At 38.9% G+C, this 11,119-nt stretch overlaps 1 long non-coding RNA gene across 1 annotated transcript; it reads left to right on the forward strand.

Annotated features, from left to right (window-relative positions):
- Nucleotides 1-7,574: 7,574 nt before the first annotated feature.
- LOC139137884 (uncharacterized) lies at nt 7,575-8,195 on the forward strand. The gene is made up of 2 exons (XR_011553476.1): nt 7,575-7,861; nt 7,959-8,195. It is a non-coding gene; the product is annotated as an uncharacterized lncRNA (long non-coding RNA).
- Nucleotides 8,196-11,119: the final 2,924 nt, after the last annotated feature.

The raw sequence follows: 11,119 nt of genomic DNA on the forward strand, positions 1-11,119 counted from the left end.
GGCACATATCAATCTTCTCAAATATATATTTGGGAAATTTAAGAGGAAAGGTTCATTTTTACGTTATCGTTAATATACATCTTACTGAACTACTCAAGGACAATTTCCCGCTGGACTAAGTCTTCCTCCCTGACTCTCCACACTATTAATTTTGACCCCCTGAATTGCACAACTTTTTACGCCTTTCAAAATAGGGGTGCAGTAGACGAGAGAAGGAGCCACTGGAAGACGGATTCAAGTCAGAAGAATGTGGATAGAATAAAATTGACCATATCACCAGTGTGCGAAATTAACGTCGGTCCGACGGTCCGAGACCGACAGATTTCCCGTCGGGCCGAAAGTTTTTAGCAACATGTCGGTCCTTATGACCGACTGAAATTTGGAATAAATAATGAAAATTTCTCCGCGTCAAGACCTGTAACAGATGCAGATGATGACTGACTCTGAATCATGTGATTCAGACTTGAATGTCATGCACCTATCAATGTGTTTTCCACCGTGGAAGTGCGTGGCAACAGGGGATATTGATCTCACTTCGTGTCCTGGTAGTGGGGAATTCAATCTCTATGGTACGCCAGACCGGGGGGGGGGGGGGTTGACAATGTCGCAACATAGTAGGCCTAATTTTTGTCTCGCGACTTTTTACATTTACGAAGAGTCTAATCCCTCATAGCACAGTGCAGCTGATTACATTCAGATCAGTGTCAATTACGTCCATGCATGCAGATTCTAGCAATGGCATGAATTGATTTTGGTGCAACAATGCGATACAATATTATAATAATACTTGTCCAGTGAGTGTAACCCTGGTAATGTTAGCATTAACTGATCGTGGTTTTCAGCAGAATCGAGTGTCTGTCAAACTTTTCAGAGTCATTTTAATAACTTTACGCTTTCAAAGGGCGATGAGACCCAACAATAGCTCAGGCAAAACTTTTCGATCAGAAAATATGCATTCATTTCCGCGAGTGGCGACGTGTGCCATTCATGTTGTCTGCAATTTCTATAATCGAGAAAAAGTTACGATACTTGTCCTTTTATTTAAAAGTATAACTTCATCTGTTTCTTCATGAATGCAACAGAGGCCATATTTAAGCATATTTATTTTTTGAAAAATTTTGAAAGTAATCCATACGTCATATCAAAATACATACCAGGTATTTTCTCCTTTATGTTTTACATAACAATAAAAAAGAACAATGTTTGCATAAAAATTATTCATACACTCCCCTTACTCATTACTGTTTTCAGGGTACTAAGCTATTCACTCACTCTTCTACCACTCGCGTTGGCTAATTTCAGAAGTGATTTTCAGCTCTCCAACCATTTTCAAATCACGATATCACATGCCCAGGTGTAGTGTACAATTATACACAACAATTTATAGAACACCATCCCAATAGAAAGTCATGAGAGATAAACTTTCTCGCTTTCACCAGCCACACGTAGCCAGTGCATGAGCCTGTATTCGCCTGCCTCTGGGTGTTTGACGTAATTTTATAGTCCGAGAGTGGGAAATTTTACATGGCTAGAAAAAATTTCAAATTCGCCTTGGCCTGTTAAAACATTGATAAATGTGTGCGCATGACAGTAAGAAAGATGAGGGCTGTGATCTTTTTTCAGATTCCAGATTAGAATAGAATTGATCTTTATTGAACTGTATGCCACTCTGGCATATTAGCACATACAATAAAGATTTTCAACTTCAAGTTGAACAAGTCAGAATGAAAGAGAAAAACTTCCAAATTCACTTAGAAATAATATAAAATTTTCTCTTTTCAAAACAACAATAAATAAATTTTGCCAAAGAAACAGCTGTGTTATTGTTTGTCATTATTTCAATAAATGTTTCAGTTAAACTTTGTTTCTTGTCTTTTAAACGCAGGATTTGTATTCTTTCTTTGTCGTATAATGGGCATTGGAGCAGAAAGTGTATTTCATCCTCTATTTTTTTACTCTTGCAACATGGGCAGATACGTTTTTCTGCTCCCATTTTACGATGTCAACCTGTTTCTATGTTAAGTTGATGTGCACTTAGTCTAAATTGTGTTAGAGAAGCCCTTGTGCGTGGATTTTTCACAATATCTAAGTAAGTTTCATAATGTTGGTGTGTTTTGAATAAGCGGTATGTCCTTAATTTATTTTTCATATTGCCCTGTTTATTATCATTAAATAATACATTATGTATTTTGTGTCTAAAATGTTCTTCTATTTTGAAACCTATGTTTTTTAAATCTGTTGTTCTACATGTTGATTTTTCCAATTTTTTTCAAAGCCAAAGCTTGACAATAATTTATGTACTGTAGACACCCAGTTCTGAGTAGTTTCTGACTCCCTTTCATTTTGGTATGTTTCTTTTATTAAACTAGTTTCAGGACTTGAAATAATTTTCCCCCAATATTTTAACATAGAAAGTGCGATTTTAGCTTGCAATGGTAAACAACCCACTTCCAACAAGACAGCAATGTTAGTTGTTTTGCAGTGGACCTGCAGGACTGACTTCAAAAATTTTGTTTGTGTCTTTTCAACACTAGAGTTTAAGTTTAAAGCTTCTAAGTTTATCACCTGTGGACCCCATATTTCTGCACAATAAAGTAAAATTGGCTGAATAACTGCTTCAAAGAGTTTTAAAAATGTTCGTACTGGAAGAATATTTTCTGATCTTAATAGTTGTCTGATCTTAAATTTTGCTTTAAGAGCTTTGTAACTGAGGTCATTTATTGCTAAGTTAAATTTACCATTATTTGTTAATGTTAATCCTAAGTATTTATATTTTTGAACAATTTCCAATTCTTTATCATCATAGAAAAATTTGTATTTATGTATTTTATGGCCAGATTTGTTAAATATCATTATTTTTGTTTTGTTATAGTTTATGGCTAATCCCCATTTTTCACAATAATTTATGTAGCTGAATGATTCATTCACTTACACTATTCTGCAATCTATGTGTACAATAGTCCTTTCCAGAGAATACTTACTGACTCTATTGATAAAAGGACATGAAATATTAAATATTACAACATTCAAAAGCATAATATGGTGGAGAAGTTGACTTTATTGTCGTTAACAACTTCATGTATTGAGGACCGGCAGTTTTCTGTAAGGACCTGAAGCTTTGGCTTGGTGCAGGTCCTTATGACCTGAAGCTATTTTCTCTTAATTTCGCACACTGCATATCACATGGGCATTTTAGACGCTGCCTGTGAAAGTAATGTTGAGTATCTTAAGTCTTAAAACTAATGTAATTGTTCTTCAATTTCATATTCACTGATCTCTCCAGGTTCGTATTTCTACCAACTCACAACACCGCTCTTTCTGCACGGTAAACTGTCATCCAGCGCCAGCTACTGCGGGTTCCGTATCCGTGGGCCTTGTGAGCCACTACTGGGTTGCTGCAACTACTGACCGGAGTACACTTTGTGCCTTACCGAAGAACGATCATAGCGAGCAAAACATAGTACATGTACAGTAAGCATTGAATGAGACAAAATATAAAATGAAATGGATAACAGGCGTTGTCAAATCAAAGCCGCTTCTTTGCACGATTGTTCATCAGTCTCTTTTGGCGCCCTCTTGGTAACGTGCTGCGCCCGGTGAATATTGTGTTTGTTTTTAAATTAGTATAATGAAATACTCGTAAGGAGTCCTCAGGTTTCTTTAGAATTGTTTGAATCGTAAAGTCAAAGGTAAGATGCTGAGTAACTACAAATAACAACGTTGACACGCACAACCGTTGACCCATAAGGTATACGCCCTTCGAAATTGAATGACTTAAACCTTTACTCATACTAGAGGTGAGCAATATAGACAAACAAACAAACACAACAAAAGAAAAAAACACTCAACAATTAAAAATCTGACGATTATTGTCCAAATTATTCACTAAATATTTCTATATATATATCATGTTTTGCTATCCTTCACAATAGTATGTATCTTCATCGCATTTTTAATGCAACAAAAATAATTTCCGTATGTCTGATCCGGTGCGCTTCATTCGCCTTCATGAGGGAAAATGCCGAGAGAGTTGACCGGTTAAGAAGGGCTTGACTACGCAGTTTCTGCGTAGTGAAGCGTCATTACGTATCATGGTGACCTCTGGCCAGCTGTCAATATCTTTGGGGGCTTTTGTCTTTGGCCTGCTTTGCATATGCGTCGTTGGACACGACCTGCCAATCACCCAGGTAGTCAATTAAACTATTAATTGACTGTTTACCGACCCAATTAACACTATCCAGCAGTATCAGTCATATTAATCGCGTGGCCCGGGTGGGCACAACGTAGGAACGCGTGTATTTCTATGTGTACGTTTCACTTATGGTGTTTTTGTACCATGGAGGTAGGAATGTTTGTACCATCGTGCGTTTGAAGTAAGCTTACTTGTTTCACCTACAGCATTACCTTCAAGGTGACAGGCTTACTATTAATGTTCAGTATCATTGCACCGAGTTCTGCCCACGGTGAAAACCACCTGTTTTGCCACGGTCCCTCTGTGGAGGGACCGTGGTTTTGCCTACTAATTACTGCCCGTCGCTGCCCGTCCTGAATGTAGCCTATCTATAGCTACAGTAATCAGTCAATATATGATACCCGCGCCTTATAATTTTTATATAAACCACAGTCTCTCTATCCACGAGGGACTGTGTATAAACTTATAAAATCATAGTCCGTGCCGTAAAATTGTTGACTTTCGATGCGATATACAGGTTGATCGTTGAATCGCACCGGCGCATCCACATTTACTTGCCCCATAAGTTACTACTCTGTAAAGGGTGGGTAGATGGAATTCCTGGGCCAAAAATGAACACCGGGGCGAAACTTTTTGTGAACCCATGTGAAAACATAAATCATTTATCAGTTTTGATATATACTCCTAAATTGTAAGTTTGATCATGGAGGTACCTCCATGGTTTGATCAAAATCGAGACCACATTCAAGGGCTATGCAGACTGTCCATGTACGCACACACAGTGACAAGAAGGCGGCAAACACCTACTTACCAAGCACATCGAATCGGCGAAAAGAAGCATAAAAAAGCTATAGGCTCATCGCCAAAACAAACGCGCCAAGCGCTAACAAAAACCCATACCAAGCGGCCCTTTTCAGGGCCACCAAACACTCCAAAAAGAGAACTACCAAAAAAAAACCAACATAAAATGACATAGAACACACAAACACTTAAAAGAAATAACAAAAATCGTACACATAAAAATAACGTGACAGAAAAAATGGCCGTGGAAATAAATCAGCTATTTCCAAAGAAAAGCCGACAACAACATGAAATTCAACAACAACCTATCATCGCTCAAACTATGAAACTCCGAAAAATAGTACTAGGCAAAGGCCTTAAAATTAATTCGGACGCCAACAAAACCAAACAGAATAAAACCACCTCAGGATTTCAACAAATAAAGTCGTAAAATGTGACTACGCTACATCGTGAGACACAAACAATCGCAACAACACAAATTCAAAGAAAAGTCAAATTGGGCTCCACAAACAACAAACACCAAAAACTTGAAAGCTATCTGAAGCTGCTAAATTCGCACTTCTAGAGATACCCTTTCAAACAAGGAAACAAAACATGTCGCGTGCTAAAAGAATCGCGATAAACCAGCTTGCAAACAATAGACAAATTTCGGGAAAAAAAAACCCTCGACAAGGGTCGGGTTTTCGTCATTGTCAACACAAACGATTACGTACTCGAATGCGAAAGGCAATTACACAACAAGCCAGAACAAACAGTAAACAAAGTAAACGAACTATGAATCAAAATGTACGAGAACAAGCACATCAACCAGGATACTTGTGAGTATCTTGATCCAATAAACATAAAATCCGTACCCCGTGGTACTTATTGCCTAAAAATTCACAAACCTCCGCAAAAATCTAAAAGACACATCAGTCAAAACAAAATTTACCGAAGTAAAGAAACATAGAACAAACAAACCGAACCACCAAACGGACTCACAACGTGACCAAAAATTAATATACTTGCCTCGCTAATCGAAAAGCAAGACCACTAAAATGCATTAAAATAAATTTTCACAAACACAAACTAAGGAAAGAATCTACACCGCGACTGATGAGAAACCACACCCGGGTTTCGAAACGCAAGCGTCAAGGGGCGACTCTATCAACTTTTGTAACAACATACAGTGCATTTCACCTAGGTACCCGCAACTCAGCGTACGAGACGGACACAATCCACGTACAGAACACACGATTAGCTTGGGTATCACGGACACATTCAAAGTCACCGACTCGTCGATTTATTACAGTAAACCAGCATGGGACAGCCGCTCTGTCTAGACTGAGAGATACACTTGATCTACAATGTATGGCTTTTTAGTTAGTTTCTGTTGAGAATACCTTCACCTCTTGAACTCTTAGCTGAAATTGTACAAGAAAAAGTTACATTGTAGATCAAGTCTGGTCAACTGTTTATCTCTCAGTCTAGACAGCGGCTGCCCCATGCTGGTTTACTGTAATAAATCGACGTGTCGGTGGCTTTGAAATGTGTCCGTGATAACCAAGCTAATTGTGTGTTTCGTACGTGGATTGTGTCCGTCTCATACGCTGAGTTGCGGTACCTAGGTGAAACGCACGTAGGTCCGGCTGCGTCTCGCCATAAGCTTTCCCCACACAAACAAAACATTACCGTACACACTAATCCAAACTTCTCTACAAATATCCAAAGCGAAACAAACATTTTTATTAACACACACAATCGGATAAGAATGTAGGAACACATTTTCGAAACGAATCAAACAAAAACTCGACACAAAAACATTTAGGATAGTTAGGATGGGAGCCTCTTTCACATTTTTTACATCTCGCTATACTGTCTATGATTCTAAAAATAAAGTCATCTGCCACTTTTTCTGTATACGCGGTTTGGCAAAACTCATCTCTTCAATCGAAAGTCGGGCGATTTCATGGTTCTTTTGGGTACGTCGAGCTTAAGGAATGTGGTTATATTCGCGATGTTTTATTCGAAATTATTTATTTCTTCTAGGGCAAATGCACGTAATTCATACTGTTGGAAATACTGGCCGCTCATAAACAAGACAATAAACTCGATATCTGTGCATCTTTACTTTTATTGTCAAAGTACCATCGACACCCAAAAAAACCCAAATGGTTCAGTCCACAGTCTGGCAGTGGACCCCTTATTAGCATATTTAAATAAAGAAATCATTTCGAATGAAGAGCGCCCCCACCTAGCTGAGAGCGACCGTTGATTCATTTTTCATGAAATTTTCTTTCATAAATTTTGTCGAATTTGGAGGTCTTTTATTCCTAAAAGTGGCATTACCGGTCTCCTTGGCGAGGTAAGTTTCACCACACAATTTTTTGTACACTAATTGGCATTTTCTGATGGTCGAGAAGGAAAATACCGTTTTTTGCCGGAGCCGCAATGGCCCATCTTCAACACTGCCCCATTTCAAGGCCAGGCGTGTATGTGAACAAAATATACCTAGTTAAGTGGACCAACTTCTCTTTTAGTCCCTAAGTTTGTTTTTATTTCCGTTCACGCTTTTGTAGTGTAAAAATCACGCGCGCTCTCCACTGTGTAATCTGACAGCGAGAGAGTAACATAGGACCTCCCGCTGTCCGTCTTCAAGGTCGATAGCCGATCTATTGCCGGGATCTATTGGATTAGGCGAACAACGTAGCTGTGGTTTATGTTATATCCAGTCGGGATACATTTGATTGCAGTTTCATTCATCAAATTACTGTTTCGAAGCCTTATATTTTTAGTAAGGTGGGCCTCATGCCAGAGTTCACGCCAGTTCACACAGCGTGCATACCGAAGACAACACGCCGACATCATAGGCCGGAAGGCATTATCAAAGTGCGTACTCGCTTGCCCTGTGCGTTATCAAATTGTATGCAGTACTCAGTACTCGACTGGCCCTTGTCTAATCGAGTTCCATTTTTCGTATCAACAGGGACCATAGAAGATTCCAGTTCTGGTAGGTTTGCTGTGGCGACGCTCTGGTGTCCGTATTCAGATGTGTGGCCAGCGGAAGGCTTTTAACTGGTTCACCGTATTTTCATTTTGAACAGAAGCCTTAAACAGATTTTGAGTTTGGACTCTACATGATCCTTTAAATATCGCTGTGCTGTATCAGTGTTAGAGACAATGAACATGCAAAATAAACCATCATTTGATAAGAGAATCAAAAGGAGTCTTTGTCTTACGTTGTCCTCAAAGCAAACTTTGTTAGAGCTTAGTAATTTGTATTCTGCATGTATGCTAGGTACTGTACCTTTGACAACAAATACTGACAAAGCAATAAGAAGATTAGTCTTGCCACAATGGTGGGCTATAAAAAAGTGTCTCAAGGTGTATCAGATAGATTCACATTGAAATGCAATTTGAGGCATTTGAAACAGTTTCAGATGCTTGTTGACAAACTTGGTGAAAAATATAGAAAAGACGATTTCTGTCATGAACATAATGACAGCAGATTTGATAGGAAACAGCATAAAAAGCTGAAATCTCATATGAAACAGTTTGCAACTATTCAGAAGAAATTTAGAGTTGGATTTCAATGTCCTGGAGTTTTCAAGGAAATAAACATGATCAAAAAGAGACTACTACAGTTCAGGCAACTTAAACAAAAATGTGTAAATAGAAATAAAGTGGAAAATGTTCTACTTGGTGATATTCAAGTACGAAGTGCGGATGCACGACTGGCTGCAACCGTCGTATTTGCAGGTGCTTCAAAAGGGACAAACAGTGTGGCCCTGGTTGCAGGTGTAAAAACTGCACAAATACAGCAGGAATTTACAATGTCCGCACTGTACCTGATGATATTCTAGAGTTTGAAGAAATGAATGTGTCTGTAATTGAGGACTATGAAGTAGAAATCGAGGAAGAAGAGGTGGAGTACGATCTTACAGAAAATGATGTAATTGAATTATCTGGTGGGAATGATGAAGGTCACATTGAAACAACGTACAACTCTGATTGTGACGATGATTAGATATCTGGCTGTCACTGGCTGCTACTTTCAATTTATTCTCTCATCTACGTATTCATGGCAATAATTTGTCCTCATGGTTCTAATTTGCAACGTTTGCAAAGAATTTACACGTATGCTTCTACGTTACAGTGGCATAGTATGATACAAACCCCCCATGATTCACAGTATTACATCGTACGCGTGTGTACTGTGGTGTTCATATACGCCTATGGTCGATCCCACAATACAATGACAGGTGCATTTCAACACTGCCCCAAATGCAAGGCCACTGACGAAAAATCTTAAAATTTCGCACAGTGCTGTCAAAACGATGTAACTAAAAAATGTTAAATCGGCAATTCCGTTCAAGGTCAGTAAGTTGTCATTTTGGTCCTCCGCATATCATGTGTCGGATGTGACCTTCGATCAGAACATCCACACCGTAAATAAGACAGCGTGCATATTGGATTTTCTTCGCTTTATTTTCACATATTTCAAAAACCATGAGAGAGCTAAACATCAACAGTGAATATTTACCTTGGTATTTTGCCCCGAACAGCAATATTTAGCAGTGCAAGCGGAAAAAAAAACGATGCTTCCGGGATTCGCATGTTTGTGTGGACCGCCATTGATGATTTGACCTTTGCGGGGGGTCGATTCGCAAAGGATATTATGCAAATTAGAGGGGTAGCTCCAAGACTGTCCACGCGTGGGTTCAGTCCAGGTATTTGCAACGCCAGTCACCTAGGCGACGGTAATCCGCACCACTTATCACCATCGGGAAGGTACTCCTCCCCCTATACCACTGGCGATCCCACCCTCAAGGCACTGCGTCATTCGACCAAGCATTGTTATTGTAATTTCCTGCATAAAATTAACAGCGAGGTCAACCGGTCAAACTCTCTCGGGATTTTCTGGCATTCGTTTGAGCCAAACACAAAGTCATAATGTAAATCAAATGAAAAAAACTGTAAGGTAGAATTTGATATGTCAACGTTCGGGTTAATCAACCCCGCTGCATTATAGTGCGTTTTAAGAGTTGCGAAACAACCAGTGCCTCTAGTTTTCCGCTATTAATGAGTCGGCAGCTTTTATGTCTTCGATATTATCACCTTTTACTAGTATCTAAGAAGGAAATGTGTGCATCTACTAACAACAGAGTACTCCTTCCTATTGAGATGTATGCCACACAAATATAAAAGTTTAAATCTTCCAAGCATTAGAATCACGCAAGGCACGTCAATGAAATCTTGCTAAAGCGTGCGGTTATTTGAACTGAAAATTCATAAACATCATCTGGGGAACTTACCTGACGGGCAAAGGTAAGCCTGGCACAGTATGAGTGTTCTGACGTTCAGGCGGCCCATTGACACGGCTGCCATTTTCTGTGATCTTACTGCGATAAAGTTAGCCAATCGAACAGGGAAACAAGAAATAAGTCGCTATCTCATCGGAAAATGGATTTTGATGACTGCTTAATCAGGAGACACCTACTCGCGACCCTGTCATGCCGTGTATTTGACATCAAAAGTTTTCATTTAGAAATTGAGACAAAGTGAGGATCGAATTTAACAGTGACCATATCTTCAGTAAAGAACAACCATCTCATAAATTCTAAAGATGTGAAGGAAATTTAATTTTCGGATCTCCGTGAGGTCATTTTTGCTAAAGGTAATGCAGATATTTGTGACCCTAACAAATGAACCAAATATGAACTTGTCGATCCCGGAGAACTCTATGACCATGTTTGTCATCACATGCAGACAAAAGAGGTATTTCTCATGTTTGAATTGCTAAAAACTGTATTAAATGTTCATCCTTTTTCTTTGTTGCCAATAAACAATATTTTAGAGAGTCCTGAATTGAAAAACCATGCTTAATATATTTGTTGGCATCATCACGTTAATTTTTTTCCGACAGGTCAGGGATGTCAATATTTTCATTTTTTTCCATTAATCAGTTTGAGGTTTTACAAGACAGGCTGACATAAGTTTTGCCCATCCGCCTCTGTGGACCGGACACATCATTATTTTGGGGACTTCAAAGTTATGAGTTGGAAGGGAGTTTCTTAATTTTATTTGGTTGCTGGGGCTATTTATAAATTGGGGAAGATTTTCTCGATTCTCGCAACTCCTAATCAG

The sequence above is a fragment of the Ptychodera flava genome, chromosome 8 (genome assembly GCF_041260155.1).
Source record: "Ptychodera flava strain L36383 chromosome 8, AS_Pfla_20210202, whole genome shotgun sequence".
NCBI classification, from domain to species: Eukaryota; Metazoa; Hemichordata; class Enteropneusta; family Ptychoderidae; genus Ptychodera; species Ptychodera flava.